Source organism: Tachyglossus aculeatus, chromosome 4 (genome assembly GCF_015852505.1).
Source record: "Tachyglossus aculeatus isolate mTacAcu1 chromosome 4, mTacAcu1.pri, whole genome shotgun sequence".
In the NCBI taxonomy this organism is placed as follows: Eukaryota; Metazoa; Chordata; class Mammalia; order Monotremata; family Tachyglossidae; genus Tachyglossus; species Tachyglossus aculeatus.
The window spans coordinates 84730915-84753432 of NC_052069.1; the positions used below are offsets into that span (position 1 = coordinate 84730915).

The 22518-nt window shown below is 43.0% G+C and overlaps 1 protein-coding gene, 1 long non-coding RNA gene and 1 other non-coding gene across 4 annotated transcripts in view; 1 reads left to right on the top strand and 2 right to left on the bottom strand.

The window, feature by feature from the left end:
- Nucleotides 1-22518, bottom strand: part of VPS13B (vacuolar protein sorting 13 homolog B) — a 1018523-nt gene that overhangs the window by 764135 nt on the left and 231870 nt on the right. The gene's annotated exons all lie outside the window — the stretch shown is intronic.
- LOC119926539 lies at nt 9578-13102 on the top strand. Its single transcript, XR_005450343.1, has 3 exons — nt 9578-9658; nt 11915-11970; nt 13024-13102. It is a non-coding gene; the product is annotated as an uncharacterized LOC119926539 (long non-coding RNA).
- On the bottom strand, nt 17267-17348 carry TRNAS-AGA. Its single transcript has one exon. It is a non-coding gene; the product is annotated as a tRNA-Ser (tRNA).

Consider the following 22518-nt stretch of genomic DNA (forward strand, 5'->3'; position numbering starts at 1 on the left):
CCAGACTGAGCCCCTTCCTTCCTCTCCCCCTCGTGCCCCTCTCCATCCCCCCATCTTACCTCCTTCCCTTTCCCACAGCACCTGTATATATGTATATATGTTTGTACATATTTGTTACTCTATTTATTTATTTTACTTGTACATATCTATTCTATTTATTTTATTTTGTTAGTATGTTTGGTTTTGTTCTCTGTCTCCCCCTTTTAGACTGTAAGCCCACTGTTGGGTAGGGACTGTCTCTATATGTTGCCAACTTGTACTTCCCAAGCGCTTAGTACAGTGCTCTGCACACAGTAAGCGCTCAATAAATACGATTGATGATGATCGATTGATGACTGTAAGCTCATTGTGGGCTGGGAACGTGTCTGTTATATTGTTGTGTTGTACTATCCCAAGCAGTCAGTAAAGTGCTCTGCACAAGGTAAGCACTCAATAGATACTACTGATTGATCTGTCCCTTTGACCTCCAAATTGACCAAAGAAAAGTCACTTCCCACCAGGAAGCTCCCCTTCAGTCAAAGCTGAATAATCAGGCAATCGATCAAGTATTTATTGAGCGCTTACTGTACTAAGCTCTTGGGAGAAAACCATATAACTGAGCTGGCAGACTCATTCCCTGCCCACAACAAGCCTACAGCCTAGAAGGAGAAAGGAGGCAAGGAAGAGAAAAGAGAGTGGTATTGGTTGAGGTCACCATGCAACCCATCTCAATTGTGCTATCCCAGGTTCCTAGGGAAAAACACCCAGTCACTGCTTTTGAGACTACAGCAGGATTATACCCCCATAAAAGCACTCTTCATCCATTTGTGAAGATTTGGAAGCCGTGTGGATTTGGAAGGATTGGGAAGCAGCGTGTCCAGCATGGGCCTGGAAAGTCACAGGTCCTGGGTACTAATTCCAGCTCTGCCACTTGTCTGCTGTGTGACCTCGGGCAAGTCAGTTAACTTCCCTGTGTTCCAGTTTCCTCACCTGCAAAATGGGGATGAAAACTGAACTGCCTCAGATAGAAACATCTGGAGAAACAGCATGGCTCGGTGGAAAGAGCATGGGAGTCAGAGGTCATGAGTTCTAATCCCAGCTCTGACACTTGTCAGCTGTGTGACTTTGGGCAAGTCACTTAACTTTTCTGGGCCTGTTACCTCATCTGTAAAATGGGGATTAAGACTGTGAGCCCCATGTGGGACAAGGTGATTACCTTGTATCCCCCCCAGTGCTTACAACAGTGCTTGGCACATAGTAAGAGCTTAACAAATGTCATCATCATTATTATTATTAGGACCTCAAACTGGAACAGGGACGGTGGCTAATATTAGGTTCTATCAACTCCAGTGCTTAATACAGTGCCTGGAACATAGTACACACTTGAATACCACAATTATTATTATTAGAAGGCCTAGCCAAAAAAAAAAGCATTGGGGAAGAATAGCCTTGCTCTCATGAATCCCATGCTAAGGAAAACCTACATTCTAGCAGAAGTGCTGTGTATGACACAACATGCAAGTGCACAACCATTTCTGTAGGTCTAAAAAGACTAAGAGCACCTATAAAAGCTGGGAGACGGTAGGTTCAAGACAAATAGAAGAAAACACTAATTTTTCCCGAGTGGCAAAAAGCCCTTCTGAAAATCAGGTTGTCTGGATAGGAAAAATGTACAAAGGCAGTTTGACAAGATTCATGGCTATGTATAATGGGCTAGTAGGGGGAAAATTGGGGATATGTACAGAAATGTTAAGTATGTTATGATTTAGATATATTCACTGGTGATAGATCCAAGAGGAAAAGTGACCCTGCTTACCAGAAAGATGGATATCAAGAGGAGCAACCATCACTATTCCTTTGGATGCCAATCTGACGGAGAATACTAGGGTGGATGAATCACTGTTGTTGCCCACTATGGCAATTCTTACATCCTTACTTCTGGTCTAGAGAGGAAGCTGGGATGTGAATCAATCAGTGGCATCTAGCGAGTGCATTCTGGATGTGGAGCACTGCACTAAGTGCTTGAGAGAGTACACTACAACAGAGATAATAGTCATGTCCCCTGGATTCCATCCACACACAACTTTCATTAGAGCATACTGCCTCCTTTATAGGTCAGACAGTTGTCACACAAGGAAAAGCCTGGGAAAGAAGAGAAGCAGCATCGCTCAGTGAATAGAGCACAGGCCTGGGAATCAGACGGACCTGGGTTCTAATCCTGACTCTGCCATCTGTCTGCTGTGTGACCTTGGGCAAATCACTTCACTTCTCTGGGTCTCAGTTACCTCATCTGGAAAATGGGGATTAAGAGTGTGAGCCCCATGTGGGACAGGGGACTGTGACCAACCTGATGATCCTATACCAACCCCAGCGCTTACAACAGTGTTTGGAACATAGTAAGTGCTTAACAAGTACAATATTCATTATTATTATTATTATTATTATTACAGAGTCCAGAAGCTGAGTGAGTGAAGGTAGAGATGGTAAGGGGAGGACAAACTGGTAACCTTATATCAGTCAATTAATCAGTGTGGTCTAGTGAATGGGCAGGGGCATGGGAGTTGGAAAATCCAGGTTCTACTCAAACCTGCTGTGCGACCTTGGGAAAATCCCTTCACTCCTGTGTGGCTCAGTTTTCTCATTTGTAAAATGGGAATTTAATACCAGCTCTTCCTCCTACTTCGACTGTGAGCCTGAGACAGAAAGCGACTGTGTCTGACCTGATTTTCTTGTATCTGCTCCAGCACTCAAGACAGCATCTGACAGAGTAAGCACTGAAATACCACAATTATTAGCATTACCATTTATTGAGTTCTGTGTGCAAAAAACTGAATAAACTTCATGGGCTAGCACAGTCAACTAGAATACGTAGACACGATCCTCGCCCTCAAGGAGTTTATATAATACACTTTCTGGGTAACAAGAAAAAAAAAATAATAATAGTATTTAACGGCTTACTATGTGCCAAGCCCTGTTCTAAGAACTGGGTAGATACACTGTAATCAGCTGTCCCATGTGGGGCTCAGTCTCAGTCTATTTTAAAGAGGAAGTAATTGAGGCACAGAGAAGGGAAGTGACTTTCCCAAAGTCACATAGCTGATAAGTGGCAGAGCCTGGATTAGATTCTTAACCTCTGACTCCCATATCCGTGATCTTTCCATTAAGTCATGCTGCTTCTCATAAATGATTACAGTATATTTCACACAAAAAATCATTTATCCTTTTATTCTATACTTCAGCACTTAGAACAGTGCTTTGCACATAGTAAGCGCTTAATAAATGCCATCATTATTATTATTATACTTGTGCGTCTTACAAGGCATTTACCATTTTCCATCCTTAGCTTCTACAATATCCGAACCAGCAAAATTGTTCCAACAGATGAACAACAGGAAACCTAACTACTTTCCTACAGGTTCTCACTGGGAGAAAGTGTTTCTAACTAGGAGAAAGTGCCATTGATTATTTCACTGGCCAAAATCCATATAATTCAAATCAATTTGCTTTGCTTCACTGAAGCAGTACCTTGGGAACAAAGAAATAAATATAAAACCAGAGCACATTCCACATGCAGCCTCTATTTTCATCAACTCCAGTTATGTGTCCTCGGAGAAAACTGGCTCTATTTGTGGAAAGGACCCAGGCTAAAATATAAGAGATCAACCAGCTATACAGTTAGAATTCATAGGCTCGGGCCTGGCTTATGGTCAGTTGACACGCTTAGTTTGGCACTTGCCTCAGGCATATGAATGGCTCTCTGCCTAGGTTAGTGTTATCATAAGATGGCAGTGTAAATATTCAGTCATTAATAAGCACGGAGCATTTACCCTAATAGAGGGCTAAGTGGTAGGAAGCTGTTCCTAGCACAGACATACATAGCTGAGATGTGTTCTTGAAAATGTGGTTTTATCACAAGTACGGTTGTAGCGTGGAGTGAATTTTCCCAAAGACTAACATTAAACAGTCAGTGAACAGCAGTTATTGAGCACTCACTGTGTGTAGAGCACTATGCTAAGTACTTAAACTAGAATCCATTCCAGAACCTCTGGAAAAATATGAAATCCCACTGTGTGCTATATACTGTAATGCTAGACATCACCAGGCTATTATGTAATCTGTAGTAAATAAGTGAGCTGTAATGTGAGAGTAATCCTTTACAAGAGGCTGCAGAAGGAGAAATTTATTCTGGTGATTCTAGTGGTTTACAGGTGTACTGAATGATATTTAAAGTCATGGAGGTTTTACAGCTGCAAATGCTAAGGCTGATTTCTGGATTACAAAAGCTATTCGCCTTATGCCAGATTTATTCGTTCATTAAATCGTATTTATTGAGCCCTTACTGTGTGCAAAACACTGTACCAAGTGCTTGGGAGAGTACTATGTAACAAAAAAGACATTCCTGCCCACAATGATCTCACAGTCTAGAGGAGGAGACAATATAAATAAATAGATTAAATAAATGAATAACAGATATATACAAATATATACCTATGTTCTTTGGATATGGGAGGGAGGATGAATGAAGGAGCAAGTAAGAGCGGTGCAGAAAGGAGTGGGAGAAGAGGAGAGAAGGGCTTAGTCAGGGAAGGCTTCTAGGAGGAGATGAACCTTCAATAGGGTTTTGAAGTGGGGGAGAGTAATAATCTGCCTGGTATGAGGAGGGAGGGGGTTCCAGGCCAGAGGGAGGATGTGGGTGAGAGGTCAGCGGCAAGATAGATGAGATGGAGGTACAGTGAGAAGGTTAGCATTAGAGGAATGAAGTGTGCGGGCTGGGTTGTGGGGTCACTAGGACACCTTAAAAGCTTGGGGAAAGAAGATGAAAGGTTTAAGATGAAATGCCCCCAAATTTGCTTACTCAAGTCTTCTTTTTATCCCAGGTACAGCTTGAGAAGAGGAAAAAAATGACCTCACCACACAGAAAAGTTTCCCTAGCAGAGAAGCAGGTTCTGGACAGCAAAAGGGAAAAGCGGCCACGGAGCAGTCAGTTAAGCACACCACTGTTAGGTGTGTTACACAGATCGGCTTGAGGCAAACCCAGCCCCTCCCCTGGAGAGGACTACAGCTCTTCCACTATCAACAGGGGAGGCAAACCCAGAATGTCCCACTTACTTCCTTGAACCTTGGGTTTTATAGTTTCTTTACCCTTTCCATCACTGTAATTCAGTGTAATTCCTTCACTGTAATTTAACCAGGTCTGTGAAAGATTTTTTTTTTTAAAAAAAAGCACAAGGCTTCAGTCAGCTGCAACCAGGCCATATACTGGATCTTCTTTTTCAATAAATTTTATATCTTGTCATGTTATCAGTTCTCATAAAAACTTTACACAACCATGCCAAAGTTTTAGCTCTAGACTGTAGAGCTAGATTCTCGACTCTAGAGTCTTACAGTCCAGACTTTTGTGGGCAGGGAATGTGTCTGTTATATTGTACTCTCCCAAGTGCTTAGTACAGTGCTCGGCACACACAACTGATGATGATGACGACGAGCTGGATGCTAGCTGCCTCCAAGATGCATTAATTGACTATGGCTTTATTTCAGTCCAGGTGAAGAGGAGGTAGGGAAGAATTTACTTACCAGAAGGACTCAAACAGAAAGTCATGGTGGATGGGCATTTGTGAGGGTTAAACATCAAACAAATTACACTGTATCCCTGGGGTGGTTATTTCATAGGGTTGTTATAACCCAGGGTATGTTATTATTACAGTGCCCTGCACAAAGTAAGCATGCAGTAAATACCTTGATTGATGGTCAAACGATACCAGCTATATTTCAATGTTACATGTGGCTTCAGAAGATAAACCAGGGGTATGCCTAAAATCCCACTCTGACTTCTCTTCTTGAGGAGTACATCTACCAGACAAAGGACGTGGCTAACAGAGTCAATCAATAGTATTTATTGAGTGCTTAACCCATGCAGGTCAGGGTACAAATTACTTAGGAGAGCCTATTATAGCTAGCAAAAACAATGCCAGCCTCAAGGAGCTGACCATCAGGCAGGGCCCCTGCCCACTAATATAAATTTTATGTAGGACAGAGAAACAGTTTAAAGTTTAAAGCTGTGTGGAATCCCTCAATCCTGGGCTTCTGAGGAGGAATTGGGCTCTAGTTAATGGAGGTACTGAAATTTAACCAATATGGTCACTGCCTTGTGAGTTGGGAGTCTAAATGTTTTGGGCATATGGGTTTAGGCCAATGAAAGTTTGTTTAACTATTGTAACTTCAGGGCAACTGGGAATTTTAAGAGTTGGTAATTTGACTGAGTAGCTTTGCATTTACAGTGTGGGTTTTGGTTAAGATGCTGTTAATTACCCTACTGAGATCAGAGCACTGGGCATTTTAAGATCTAACCAGCTGTAGGAAACCTATTGTGGCTGCTATTCAACACCAAGGATTTGAATTTGGTTCCTCTCTGTACTAAATCGCAATTCCTCCCTCAAGGATTCTGTACACCATTTGGAAATTATTTTGAAAGTGAAAAATTATGCCTTTTCCACTATTGGAGGTAAACCTTTTACAAATACCACCCATAAAATGAAAGAGACTTGCAATTTTCTAAAAATACTTTTGATAATCAATGGGATTTACTGAGCACTCACTGTGTGCAGAGGACTGTACTGAGCTCAAGGGAACAGAAAGGAACTTGAAATTAAAGGGTTCTGATCCCAGTTTTACCACTGATTTACATCAAGAAAGGCAAATCACAAAACCATATGTTCCCCATTGAGAGTGACAATTAATCAACTGTGCACTAACTATGAGCAGAGCATTGTCCTATGTCCTTGGGAGAGTACAATACAACACAATTGGTAGACACGTACCCTGCTCACAATGAACTTATAGACTAGAAGGGGAGACAGACATTAAAATTCATTACAGATAGGTACGTAAGTGCTGTGGGGCAGAGAGTGGGGAGAATATTTAGTGCTAAAAGGGTAAATATCCAAGTGCAATGGCAATGCAGTAGGTATAGAGAGTAGGCAAAATGACAGCTTAGTCAAGGAAGAGCTCTTGGAGGAGATGTGATTTTAATAAGATGAGGATGAGTATGGTCTGTCAGATATGAAGGTGGAGGGAGGTACAGGGGCAAGTCACAACTTCTCTGTGCCTCAGTTCCCTCATCTGTAAAATGGGGATTGACTGTGAGCCCCACGTGGGACAACCTGATCACCTTGTATCCCCCCAGTGCTTAGAACGGTGCTTTTCACATAGTAAATGCTTAATAAATATTATTATTATTATTATTGTTATAGGCCAGAGGGAGGATGTGGGCAAAGGGCTAGCTGTGAGACACAAAAAACAGATGTACAGTGAGTAAAATGGCATTAGAGGAGCCAAGTGTGCAGACTGGGTTATAGTACGAAATCAGCAATCAATCCATTCAGCAATGGTATTTACTGGGCAATTACTACAAGCCTACAAGCAGAGCACTGTACTAAGTGCTTCGTAAGTACTGTACTAAGAATTCCTGCCCACACTGAGCTTACAGTCTAGATGGGGGGGAGGGGGAACCACCTGATGGAGTACCTTAAAGCTGACAAAAGGAGTTTCTGTTGTTCTGGAGGTGGATAGGCAAGAGATGGATGAGCAACTATTGGAGGTTTTTGAGGAGTGAAATGAAAACTGCACTTTTATTTTCAGAAAAATGATCTATTCAGGCAGCAGACTGAATTATGTACTACAGTGGGGAACGATAAAAGGCAGGTAAGTCAGGGAGAAGGCTGACACAGTAGTCAAGACAGCATACAAGTGCATGGCTCAACATCATAGCAGTTTGGATGGACAGGAGAGAATGGATTTTAGCGATGTGGTGAAGGCTGAACCAACGGGATTTGGTGACAGATTGAATATGTGGGTTGAGTGGATAGGAAGCAGTGTGGCTTAGTGGAAGGAGCCCAGACCTGGGAATCAGAGGACCTGGGTTCTAATCCCAGCTCTGCCCCGTGTCTGCTACAACCTTGGGCAAGTCAAACAAATCAACTGTATCTGAAGGCTTACTATATGCAGAGCACTATAATGACCGGTTGGGAGAGTACAATATAACAGGGTTGGTAGACATGTTTCCTCCCCGCAGCAAGTTTACTCTCTGGAGAGGGAGACAGACATTAATATAAATGACTAATTTATGGATGTATGCATAGTGCTGTGGGGCTGCACAAGGGGTGAATAAAGGGGGCAAATCCAAATTTAAGGATGGCATGGGAGGGAGTGGGAAGGAAGAAATAAGGCTTTGAAGGTGTCAGATATGAAGAGGGAGCAAGTTCCAGGCCAGAGGCATGATGTGGGGAAGAGGCTGGTGGGAAGATAGATAAGATTGAGGTACAGTGAGTAGGTTGGATTCAGAGGGGTAAGGTGTGGGCGGGGCAAGGTGACTGAGTGCTTTAAAGCCTTTGCAAGGGGTTTCTGTTTGGTGCAGAGGTGGATGGGCAACCACTGGAGGTTCTTGAGGAGTGGGGAAATGGACTGAACAGTTTTGTAGAAAAATGATCCAGGCAGCAGAGTGAAATATGAACTGAAGTGGGGAGAGATAGGAGTTAGGGAGTTCAGCAAGGATGCTGATGCAGTAATCAAGGCGGATCAGATAAACCCTCTAAGAGGTTGGAGAGGAATGGTAGGAGAGAGATGGAAGGGATAACTGGAGGGGGCTGTGAAGACAAGGTAGGGTTTTATTTAGGGTGGGGGGCCATGAGAACGTTGGGAAGAAGCCATTGAAAAATGAACGGTTGAAGATGTCAGGGAGGGGCCAAGCATTTTGATAGGATATGAGGAGAAGGGGTCAGAGGCACAAGTGGAGGGTGGAGATTTTGAGAAGAGAGGTGAACGATCGTCACTTCAAGATAGTCACTGCCTTCCCGGTAAAGGCAGGGAACATGTCAACCAACTCTTACGTTGTATTCCTCCAAGGGCTTAATACAGTGCTCTGCACACTGCAAGCACTCAGTGAATACAATCGATTGATTGTAAAGTTTTCACAGTACGAAGATTTGCAAGTATGAAATATTTGGATAAGAAAAGATAAACATTTATTTGTGGCTTCTAAACACCCAGATGGAATGAAATTACTGTGGCCCCAATTTTACAAAATAGGAAAGTGAAATAATAGGAGGATTTCCCTCAGCCATCCAGAGTCTATGACTGCAAAAGAACGCAAATCCAAAATAAGCTTTAGGGATAGTGAATAATATAGAAACTGATGAATTAACAGTCAATGCTTACTAATGAACATGCTAAGAGCTAACCACTTCAATCACAAAAACCCAACATAAATCCTTGGGGATTGATAGTGTCAATTACTGAATATGCACAACTTTAAAGAAAATTGCTTGTTGATGATGACATTTAGTAATTTTGTTTCCAATCATGTCACACAGCAGAGAGAGTGGAGACCATTAATTTAATCACATCAAGCAAGTTTCATCTGTGATTAAGCAGTCTCACTGAGTTGATTTTTCAATAGTCATTTTACAGCTATTTAGATAGTGGAACTTTCAAGTATTTATTTTTTGATGATTTGATTATTTAAATGCTGCATTTTTGATGACTCATTATAGAGCTTCTAATCCAACGGTGAAAAAATCAAAAAGAACATCCAGAAAAACAAACAGGAGAGTGTGGCAGGGAGCCAGGAGAGTGGCAGTACACAAGGAACAATGGCAAATAGCCCAAGAGGGGTCATAATGAGGTATGGGAAAAAGTTGACGGTTAGAGAGTGGGGTCATAGGCAGGCTGAAGTCAGCTCTTAGCCCCATGCCCACGGGATCATTTGGCAAACACTAAGAGGGGATTCATTTTGGACCAACAGAATGAAAGATTCCACCCTTTTCAGGGCAGGCCCCTTGGGGACTGAGGTAGAATTCAGTTTGGAAGATGGCTGTGAATAGACTATAGTTCTCCTGCCAAGGAGATCCAACATGTGGTAATGCATTTTTCTCTACCCAAGCTATACCTGGATTGAATAAGAAGGCAATATGGTCTAATAGTTAGGTCTAACTTCTTTTCAGGTTAATCTGTGGGTGCCTTTAATCTAAATTGCTTCTCAATAATAATAACAATGTTGGTATTTGTTAAGCACTTACTATATGCCAAGCACTGTTCTAAGCACTGGGGTAGATACAAGGTCATCAGGTTGTCCCACGCAGGGCTCACAGTCTTCATCCCCATTTTACTGATGAGGTAATTAAGGCTCAGAGAAGTTAAGTGACTTGCCCAAGGTCACACAGCAGACAAGTGGCAGAGTCGGGATTAGAACCCACGACCTCTGACTCCCAAGCCCGGCCTCTTTCCACTAAGCCACAATGCTTCTCAGTAATAATGATGGTATTTGTTAAGTGCTTACTATGTGCCAAGCACTATTCTAAGTGCTGGGATAGATACAAGGTTATCAGGTTGTCCCACTCGGGAAGCACACTGCATACACAGTCAACCAATGATGTTTATTGAGTGCTGACTGCGTATACAGTAGTGTACTAAGGGCTAGAGAAAGTATAATACAATTTAGTTGGTAGACATAATCCCTACCCAAAAGGAGTTTAGAATTCAGCAGGAGAGACAGAAAATGAAATAAATTTGAGATAAGGGAAATGGCAGAGCATTCATTCATTCATATTTATTGAGCACCGTTTACAGAGCACTGTACTAAGCACTTGGAAAGTACTATTTGCACAAATGCTGTGGGGCTGAGGGTGTTTAGGGCTGAGGGTGGGGTGAATAGCAACTACTTAAGGGGTAATAATAATAAAAAATAATAATAATAATTGTGATTTTTGTTAAGCACTTACTATGTGCCAAGCACTGTACTAAGCAATGGCGTGGATACAAGCCAATTGGGTTGGACACAGTCCCAGTCCTATGTGGGGCTCACAGTCTCAATCCCCATTTTACAGATGAGGTCACTGTGGCACTGAGAAGTGAAGCGACTTGCCCAAGGTCACACAGCAGACATGTGGCAGAGGGGGGCATCAGAGTGCCCAGGAATACATAAGGGAGGACAGCTAGAGAAAATGAGGGCTTAGTGAGGAAAGGCCTCTTGGAGGAGATGTGATTTTAGGAGGGTTTGAAGATGGGGAGAGTGATGGTGTCAGATATAAAGGGGGAGGGAGTCCCGAGCCAGAGGGAGAATGTAGGCAAGGGATAGGCAGCAAGGTAGATGAGACTGAATAGGTAGGAGTTAAAGCGGTGAAGTGAGTGGGTTGGGCTGCAGTAGATCTGCTAGTTAAGATACGACGGTAGTTTACTGAGTGCCTTAAAAGCCATTTATAAGGAGATTTGTTTAATGCCGAGATGGATGGGCAACCATTAGAACTTTTTAAGGAGTAGGGAGATCTGGACTGAATGTTTTCGTTCTTTTTTGTTTTGTTTTGTTTTAAGAAAATCGATCCAGGCAGCAGAGAGAAGTCTGGAGTGGAGAGAGACAGGAGAAAGGGAGGTCAACAGTAGTCATGCAGGTCATGATAAATGCTTGGATATCGGAGTAGCTGTTTGGATGGGAAGCAGCGTGGCTCAGTGGAAAGAGCCCGGGCTTGGGAGTCAGAAGACGTGAGTTCTAATCCCGGCTCCACGTCTGCTGTGTGACCTTGGGCAAGTCGCTTAATCAATCAATCGTATTTATTGAGCGCTTACTGTGTGCAGAGCACTGGACTAAGCGCTTGGGAAGTACAAGTCGGCAACACATAGAGACAGTCCCTACTCAACAGCGGGCTCACAGTCTAGAAGGGGGAGACAGAGAACAAAACCAAACATACTAACAAAATAAAATAAATAGAATAGATATGTACAAGTAAGATAAATAAATAGAGTAATAAATATGTACAAATATATATACATATATACAGGTGCTGTGGGGAAGGGAAGGAGGTAAGATAGGGAATTTAAATTCTGCTTATTTTCATGTTCAAAAGATTCTCTTTGCCAAGTTCATAAGCATATTCATCTGCTTTAGGCTATGCTATATGCTCAGGAAACAACCCAAGGAGAACAGAACAAGGGAAACCTGAGGTAAAGATTGCTCCCTCCTACCTCACCTTCCTGCTTTCCTACACAACCCAGTAATATCACTTTGCTCCTTCAATGCCAAAATACTCACTGCACCTCGATCTCAGCCATATCATCACTGATACAGTGCTCTGCACACAGTAAGTGCTCAATAAATATGATTGATTGATTGATTGATTGATACCTCGCCCACATCCTGCCTCTGGCTTGGAATGCCCTCCTTTTTCATATCGGAATATCACTCTCCCCACCTTCAAAGCCTTATTAAACGCACAGCTTCCTCAAGAGGCCTTCCCTGACTAAGCTCTCATTTCCTGTTCTCCCACTCCCTTCTGTGTTGCCCTGGCACTCAGATTCTTACCCTTTATTCACCCCTCCACAGAACTTATGGACAGATCCATAACGGACCCATTTACAGTAATGTCAGTCAGCCCCTCTAGACTGTAAACTCACTGTAGGCAAGAAACCCGACTACCAACTCTGTTAGACTGTACTCTCCCAAGCACCTAGTACACAGTAAGTGCTCAATAAATACAACTGACTGAGTGAGCATAAGAATGGAAGGGTGGGTGAGAGACATCCTTTGGGATGAATAGTCCCAACTCTTGGGAGAAGGGACAGGCCTGTCCTCTGCAGCCCTAGAAGCAGCAAATCCTGCTTTCTGAGATCCAGGCTGGTCATATGGAAACAAGAGAACTTCAAATTGTTCTCTGCTCCATGTCAGAGGGCTTCTCAGACCCAGTCCTATGTGGGGCTCACAGTCTCAATCCCCATTTTACAGATGAGGTCACTGTGGCACTGAGAAGTGAAGCAACTTGCCCAAGGTCACACAGCAGACATGTGGCAGAGGGGGGCATCAGAGTGCCCAGGAATACATAAGGGAGGACAGCTAGAGAAAATGAGGGCTTAGTGAGGAAAGGCCTCTTGGAGGAGATGTTTAAAGTTTAAAAGGGGCCATTTAAACTTTAAAGATCTTCAGCACATTCCCATGCTGCGTTTAAAGGGCTCTGCACAGTTTCTAAACTTTTAAATTTCTACTTGTGTTTCTCCCAACAGACAACTTGGAAACTGGGGAGATCGGAACTGAATTTACAGATATCAGAAGTCAAAAAGTTAATTCACTTCTACAACTGAGTAACATATCTACTTACATCTGAATAAAATGAATTGAATGCAGAAACAACAGCATTTCTATGAAAGGGCAAAGTCATTTTCTAATTGGACTCATTACTGCCTAGAGCTGTCAGGGAGCATTTATCGGGATAGATTTATCTAATCGGACAATAATATTTAGTTCAAGCCAGATATTTGTTCAAATAGGACTCTTTTTTGATATTTGCTAAGCGCTTACTATATGCCAGGCACTGTACTAAAGCACTGGGGTAGATACAAGCTAAAGCTGGACACGGTCCACATCCCACATAGCGCTCACAGTTTTAATCCCCTTTTTACAGATGAGATAACTGAGGCACAGAGTAGTAAGTACCTTGCCCACAGTCTCATCTCAGAGCAGACAAGTGGTGGAGTCAAAATAAGAGCGCAGGTCCTTCCGACTCTCAGGCCTTTGTTCTATCCAACATGCCATGCTGCTTCTCTACCATTAGAACATGCTGCAATTTGAACACTCGATGGAACAAAAAATGATAAGTGGGAGTTCAGCATTTAAGACTAAGTCATTAAGAAAGAAAAGGGTCATCATCATCATCAATCGTATTTATTGAGCGCTTACTATGTGCAGAGCACTGTACTAAGCGCTTGGGAAGTACAAATTGGCAACACATAGAGACAGTCCCTACCCAACAGTGGGCTCACAGTCTAAACTAAGATCAAAGGGAAACAGTATTACTGTCATTTTCCCTAAAGAAGGAAGAGATAGTGGGGAAAGTCAATGAGACCATGCTAGTCAGTCAAAACCTAATATAAACTTCTCTGAGTTCTAAGGAGCCTACTTACCTGCCTTCTCAGGAAAACAATTCATAGTGTTGGCAAATAATGCACCCTTATGTGACTCTTTCCTCTCTCAGGATCACACCTGGGAGGGAGAGTCAAGCAGTGGCCTGCCCATTCCATTCCATTCCTAGCTTGGGCAGTGGCTAGTGAGTGGAAGGCAATCTGCTACAAGTCAAAACTCATCTGCGCTGGGCAGCAGCAGCACGGGAGAGAGTCGAGAGGGGAGACTCAAGTTTACTGCACAGAAGGCGGCAATGGTAAACCACTTCCATATTTTTACCAAGAAAACTTTATGGATACGCTACCGGAACGATTGCAGATGGAGGTGGGGCGTTCTGGGAGAGATGTGTCCATGGTGTCGCTATGGAGGCCCAAAATGTTTAACTTGCTGGCCCAACCTACGGGAGGTAGGGATTAGGGTAGGAGGTTTTAGACTGTGAGCCCACTCTTTTAGACTGTGAGCCCACTGCTGGGTAGGGACTGTCTCTATATGTTGCCAATTTGTACTTCCCAAGTGCTTAGTACAGTGCTCTGCACATAGTAAGCGCTCAATAAATACAATTGATGATGATGATGATGTTTGATGATGTGAGATACAGTATTGATCAATCAATGATATTTACTGAGCACTTTCTGAGGGTAGAGCACTGTACTAAGTACTTGAAATAGTACAATACAAAGAGTTGGTAGACACCTTTCCCTGCCCTCAGGGAATTTACAGTCTAGAGGGGGAGGCAGACATTGAGGTAAATAAATTATGAGTTAGACTTGGGACATTCCAGAGAGGCTGGTGAAGCTGCTTTGCTATGAAGAATTAATATGAACAACATGAAGTTTCCACTGTTTGGCACACCCAAAAGCCGTTTGCTAGCTCTACAAATGCCCAAGTTTCCATGGCTGAACTAGATTCCCAGTCTGAATCAAAGTCAGTGAATCAGAGGACCCGGGGTGTAATCCCAGCTCTGTCAAGTACCTGCTGTGTGACTTTAGGCAAGTCATTAAACTTGTGCCTGCCTCAGTTTCCTCATCTGCAAAATGGGGATCAAATGCCTGTTCTTCCTCTCCTTTAATGACAGAGACTATTAGCTTTTCTGGTTCAAGCCACTCCTACCTTTTCTCCTTCAGGCCAAACAGCCCTAATTCCATTTTGCCTTCCTCACAGGACTTAGTCTTCATTCCTTGGCTTAAATTGGTGGCTCTTCAGTGGGCCCTCATGATTTTATCTAGCTGGTGTAAACTAAACCCAGAAATCCAATAGCGTTCAACTTAAACAGAGGATAGCTGCAGGACAACTTCTGTCAGAGACAGACATATAGAAAGGGTCCAGACGCAGAGCCAACAGAGACCAGAGATGCGAAAAGTGCTTAGTATAGTGCTTTGCACAGAGAAAGCATTCAATAAATACAACTGAATGAATGAATGAATGAGAGAGAGAGAGAGAGAGAGAGAGACAGAGAGAGACATACACTTTCCTCTGGGAAATCCCTTTGGAAAATATCTATGCCCTAAGTCCACCAAAAGTGGGGCGGGGGGCAGGTGTAGTGTCCCCCTATGTCCAAAAAGGCCAACTCCCCATAGAATGCCCTAGTGGCCTCAGGGAACTTGGGACAAACTCTCCCCAGCAGTGTTTGTCCTTTTCTTCTCTACAATTCCCTTAGCTTTCAACCAGACCTTTTCAGGTTTGAAAGCACATTGCTCTATGCAGGAGGTGAGTCTTACATCTCACCCAGGAAGTCTTCCCTGATTAACCTCTCATGTCCCTGTCTTACTGCTCTCCCAACTGTCAAATCTGCAAAAAAAAAGCCCCTTGGGGTAATCACACCACACCACTTTTTGCACCTATATGCAAATATCTTTTCACTCTAGTGCTTCCTACTACCTGTGCTTTACTTTTATTTAATTTTTACTAGTTTGTAAGCTCCTTCAAGGCTGTAATTAGGTCTATTAATTTTAATGTATCCTCCCAAGCACTCACTCTTCACACAGTAGATGCTTAAAAGCCCCAGTTGTAATAATAATGTTGGTATTTGTTAAGTGCTTACTGTGTGCCAAGCACTGTTCTAAGCGCTGGGGTAGATACAAGGTCAACCTGATAGTCTTAATCCCCATTCTACAGATGAAGTAACTGAGGCCCAGAGAAGTTAAGTGACTTGCCCAAAGTCACACAGCTGACAAGTGGCAGAGCCGGGATTAGAACCTATGACCTCTGACTCCCAAGCCCGTGCTCTTTGCACTAAGCCATGCTGCTTCTTTAGTCATGATAATAATGGTATTTGTTAAGCTCTTTCTATGTGTCAAGCACTGTTCTAAGCACTGGGGTAGAAACAAGCGCACCAGGTTGGATATAGTCCCTGTCCCACTTTTGGCTCACATTCTTAATCCCAGTTTGAAGGGACTGGGAGTCAGAAGGACCTGGGTTCCAATCCCGACTCTGTCACGTGTTGGCTGTGTGATCTTGGGCTTCACTTCTCTGGGCTTCAGTTACCTCATCTGTAAAACAGGGGTTAAGACAGTTTGCCCAATGTGGGACAGGGACTGTATTCAACCCCATTATTTTATATCTATACCAGCACTTAGTACAATTCTTGGCACATAGTAAGTGCTTAACAAATACCCTAATTATCCAATTATTAATATTACAAGAGAATTAGCAGATATGATCCCTGACCATAATGAGGTTAGAGTCTGCTGAGCTTTTCCGCATCCTTTCCTCCTCCTCTCCCCTTCCTTCTACTGCTATGCTTACCCAGTGACTTGCTCTCCAATATCTAAGCTCTTCCTGAACCAGGCTCACCCAGCCTTTCTAAAGAGATTTGTACCAAGAGGCATGGGAAAATTTGGAGAGTTTGGCTGTGGGATCAACCGTCACGTGGAAAAGCTGGCCAAAAACTTCAGCTTCCTCCTTACTGTACTTGTCTAACTTCTGCAAAGTTTGAGAGTTCCTACAGACTGCATAAGCACTCCCCTTTATAGAAAAGTATGGAAATATTTGCTCTCCATACAGAAAATGTTTAAGCTACAGTTTTATGTGTCTCTTAGTTGGAATACAGTACACAAATCAATCTCCGAAGCACTTAGTACAGTTCTTTGCCCACAGAAAGTTCTCAAGCAATACGACTGACAGATTATGAATCCCATGTGGAAACTGGACTGTGTCCAACCTGATTATTCATTCATTAATTTATTCATTCAATCGTATTTATTAAGCGCTTACTGGGTGCAGAGCACTGTACTAAGCACTTGGGAAGTACAAGTCGGCAACGTATAGAGACGGTCTCTACCCAACAACGGACTCACAGTCTAGAAGGGGGAGACAGACAACAAAAGATGTAGACAGGTGAAAACAATCTGTAGTCAACAGGATTTGAACCTGCGCGGGGAGAACCCAGTGGATTTCTAGTCCATCACCTTAACCACTCGGCCACGACTACCACATCTACCCCAGCACTTGCTATACAGCACAGTGCTCTGCACACAGTAAGCGCTCAATAAATATGATTGATTGATTGATTGGTACATAGTACACGATTAACAAATACTAGTGTAATAATTGATTGTTAAATGAAATTAGGCAGGAAGAGACTTTTGAACTGGAATCCAGATTTAATTGAAGACTGACCCTAGCCTGATTTGAAACCATAATTTAACATGGGTTTGCCTAAAAAAAAAAAAAAAAACAGCATCCACTTATCGGCATCTCCCAGTGAATGCTCTACTAGCATAGCTTCAAGGTCACAGTTCAAATTTTAGTTTCACCTCGGCAACGCAGAGCAAGGCAGAGACAAAGAAGCCTCCAAGTGCCTGTGCCTCAGTTCTTCATCCCTCCACACCCATCATTTATGTGATCACCAGTCACTCAGGTGCGTCAGCTTCTCCAATGAGAGTGACTGCCAAGACAGACAGATGGTGGTAAGCTGCAATGTCCTTTTGGCGCCATGTAAGGGCTGGCTGATCATTACAGATGTGAAAACTGAGCGGAAGAAGGAGATGATACCCAAGAGTTACAGGCTTTTGGCTCGGGGAAGAAAGTGGTGATCGTTTCATTTTTGTTTTTTTAAGATGCAAAAGGATAAGCAGCTTTAGGAGAGAAGATAAGAAGTTCAATTTTTGACTTTTGGAGTTTACGGTGCCAACAAGTCATCCAAGCGTTAATGTCCTACAGCATGAGTAGATATGACAGGTCAGTGAGGTGGCTTTGGGAGTTACCCCATAGAGAGCTTAGTGGAAGTCATCTGAGTTGATGAATTCTCTCAGAGAATGACTGTACAATGGAAAGAGTAAAAGGCCCAAATCCAAGCCCACTGTGAACAGCCAAAATTGATGGGAGAGAGGAGGAAGACAAGCTGGTAAAGGCAACTAGCAAAGAGCAGTCAGACTCCTGGCACATAATAATAATAATGATAATAATAATAATAATAATATTTGTTAAGTGCCTACTATTTGCCAAGCGCTGGGGGAGATACAAGGTAATCAGGTTGTCCCACGTGGGGCTCAGTCAATCCTCATTTTGCAGATGAAGTAACTGAGGCACAGAGAAGTTAAGTGGTTTGCCCAAGGTCACACAGCAACAAGTGGCGGAGCAAGGATTAGAACCCATGTCCTCTGATTCCCAAGCCTGTGCTCTTTTCACTCAGTGACGCTTCTTCTCTAGTAGCACTCAAGCACAGTAAGTGCTTAAATAGCATGAAAAGAAAATCACAGACTGATAGTGTCTATTTAGATGTTTCTTATTCATTCATTCAATCGTATTTATTGAGTGCTTACTGTGTGCAGAACATTGTACTAAGCCCTTGGGAAGTACAAGTTGGCAACACATAGGTCCCTACCCAACAGTGGGCTCACAGTCTAGAAGGGGGAGACAGAGAACAAAACAAAACATTAACATTATATTAACAAAATAAAATAAATACAATAAATATGTACAAATAAAATAGAGTAATAAATACGTACAAACATATATACATGTCTTAATGGACACGATGGCCTCCTAGAGGTTTTCTTCTACCTCACTGTATTGTAAACATTAACATTTATATTAACAAAATAAAATAAATAGAATAAATATGTACAAATAGAGTAATAAATACATACAAACATATATACATGTCAATGGACATGATGGCCTCCTAGAGGTTTTCTTCTACCTCACTGTATTGCTTTGCGGCAACAGCTTTCACTACTCCATTCTAATTAGAATTTGCACATGACACCTCTCCAGTGCAGTGTGGCACACATCATTTCCCTTCTTCAGAATGAGTTTTTTTTTTTTTTTTTGGATAAGCTCAGCAGAATTACAACCATTTGTGGGTGCTTTCTTCGAGAACAGCCGTCATAATTTTTAATGGTATTTGTTAAGCACTTACTATGAACCAGGCACTGAACTAAGCACTGGGGTAGATACAAACTAATCAGGTGGGACCCCATCCATGTCCCCGCGTGGGGCTCACGGTCTTAATCGCCATTTTACAGGTGAGGTAACTGAGGCATAGAGAAATGAAATCACTTGCCCAAAGTCACACAACGGACAAGCGGTGGAGCCGGGATTAGAAACCAAGTCCTTCTGACTCTCAGGCCTGGGCTCTTTCCACTAGGCCACACTGCTTTCCCAGAATTCAAAAGTGCCTGCATAACAGAGTGTCCAAGATTTCTCAATGTCCACCCCCCTTTCGAAAGCCGCGTGAAAGGCTAAATTAAGCTCGACACAGGCTTAATTCATTCTGCTGGGAATAAGGAATAGACTATACTTGACACCAGGAACTAAGAGGTAATTAGCCAGGCCATAATGGAGTAGCTCAAGCATCTTAATAGGAGGAGCAAGATTTATTTATGCTCCAGGGGATTTTTATTAAGTCCTAGGTAATAATCAACAAGACTTTGCAAGGGGTAGGATCAAGGGACCCAGCAACATAGTCATATCAGCAAAAAGCTGCCGGTCCCTCAACCACAAGTTGTTGTGGCTTGGGGAATCTCTTGACCCAAGTGATTTAAACTGCCTCAAAATGACGAGCCATCAATGAACCTCAGGTTCTTCCCACTTACTATGAAGCCTCAGCCAGATCCCCTGATCATCATCAATCGTATTTATTGAGCGCTTACTGTGTGCAGAGCACTGTACTAAGCGCTTGGGAAGTACCAAGTTGGCAACATATAGAGACAGTCCCTACCCAGCAGTGGGCTCACAGTCTAAAAGGGGGAGACAGAGAACAAAACCAAACATACTAACAAAATAAAATAAATAGAATAGATATGTACAAGTAAAATAAATTAATAAGTAAATAGAGTAATAAATACGTACAAACATACATACATATATACAGGTGCTGTGGGGAAGGGAAGGACGTAAGATGGGGGGATGGAGAGGGGGATGAGGGGGAGAGGAAGGAAGGGGCTCAGTCTGGGAAGGCCTCCTGGAGGAGGTGAGCTCTCAGTAGGGCCCTGAACGGAGGAAGAGAGCTAGCTTGGCGGATGGGCAGAGGGAGGGCATGGTGACGGTAGTCAATTTTAAGTGCACACAGAGCACTGTACTAAGCACTTGGGAGAGTACAATACAACAGAGTTGTTGGCAGACACCCTGCCCACAACGAGCTCACAGTCTAGAGGGGAAGACAAACATTAATATACATAAATAAATTACAGTTACATACGTAGGTGCTGTGGGGCTGAGGGAGGACTGAATAAAGGGAGCAAATCAGGGTAACGCAGAAGTGAGAGGGCAAAGGGGAAATGAGGGCTTAGTGAGGGAAGGCATTGAGTGTCTGTATTGTATTGTTTCTGCGAACAGTCGTACATTTCTCTGCCTTCCATAAAGCTTTCAGGGCAGGGACAATAGTTGTCTGTCGGATATGAAAAGGGAGGGCACTCCAGGCCACAGGCAGGATGCGGGTGAGAGGTCGACTACGAGAAAGACGAGGTATCCCACATATCATTGCCAGGTAGAAGGCAGAGGGCCACAAAGTCCCCCTTTAAGATCAAGGATCACCCTATTTGCTCCAACTAACTACTACTAAATCCGAGGCTTTCCAGAGGCTTGAGAAGCAGCATGGCACAGCAGACAGAGCATGGGCCTGTGAGCCTGAAGGCCTGGGAGACAGAAGGTCATGTGTTCTAACCCCGGCTCCGCCACTTGTCTGCTGTGTGACCTTGGGCAAGTCATTCATTTTTCTGTGCCTCAGTTACCTCACCTGTAAAATGGGAATTGAGACTGTGAGCTCCATGTGGGACAGAAACTGTGTCCAAATCGATTTGCTTGTACCCACCCCAAGAGTTTAGTACAGTGCCTGGCAAATAATATGTGCTTAAGAAATACCATTATTATTATGATTATTATTATTATTATTATCATTATTATTATATGAGATTGAACCGGGAATCTCAATTTAGGGGTAGACTCAGAATTTGGCTAAAACTTTTCCCTACAGCTTAAGGAAAGAATCCAGAAGCATCCTGGCTAGTGGAAACAACACAGGTTTGGGAGTCAGAGGACTTGGGTACTAATCCTGGCTCTGCCAACTGCTTGCTGTGTGACCTTAGGCAAGTCATTTAACTTCTCTGGGCCCCAGTTTCCTCAACTGTAAAGTGGGGATTAAATACCTGCTCTCCCTCCTAAACTGTGAATTCTATGGGGGGGACCTAATTAGCTTGGAACAGTGCTTAGGACACCCTGACACAGAGTAAGTGCTTAAATACCATAAAAAATTAAAGTATATGCCTGCAGGGACTGTATCTATTGGTATTTTTCTTAGAAAAATAAGATGAGCAACCCAGTCAGTCCGACCTGAGTATTCATGCATGCACAAGAAATGTTTGTATTGGCAAAAAAGAGCTGAGAACTGTCACTGAATTCTTTTTCATAAGGAGGTCACTGGCTAATCATACACAGATGCACCAAAGTGGAAAAAAATATATAATCTAATCAAAGGCTACACATCCTTTAGGAAACTGACACTGTGACACCAAGGTGTCAGACAAGGTGTCCTCACTCTCGGCTTCAAGGCTTTCAGTCACCTCAGCCCCTCCTACCTCACCTCCCTTCTCTCCTTTTACAGCCCAACCCGAACCCTCCGCTCACCTCCTCACTGTACCTCGTTCTCACCTGTCCCACCGTCGACCCCCGGCCCACGTCCTCCCCCTGGCCTGGAATGCCCTCCCTCCATCCATCTGCCAAGCTAGCTCTCTTCCTCCCTTCAAAGCCCTATTGAGTGCTCACCTCCTCCAAGAAGCCTTCCCAGACTGAGCCCCCTTTTCCCTCTCCTCCTTCCCCTCCCCATAGCACTTGTGTATATATATATATATATATATATATATTTGTACTGATTTATTACTCTATTTATTTTACTTGTACATATTTACTATTCTATTTATTTTCTTAATGATGTGCATCTAGCTTTAATTCTATTTGTTCTGATGACTTGACTCCTGTTTTGTTGTCTGTCTCCCCCTTCTAGACTGTGAGCCCGTTGTTGGGTAGGGACTGTCTCTATATGCTGCCAACTTGTACTTCCCAAGCGCTTAGTACAGTGCTTTGCATATAGTAAGCACTCAATAAATACGATTGAATGAATGAATGACTTCCAACAAGCTAAAGACTTTTATAGTAGTCAC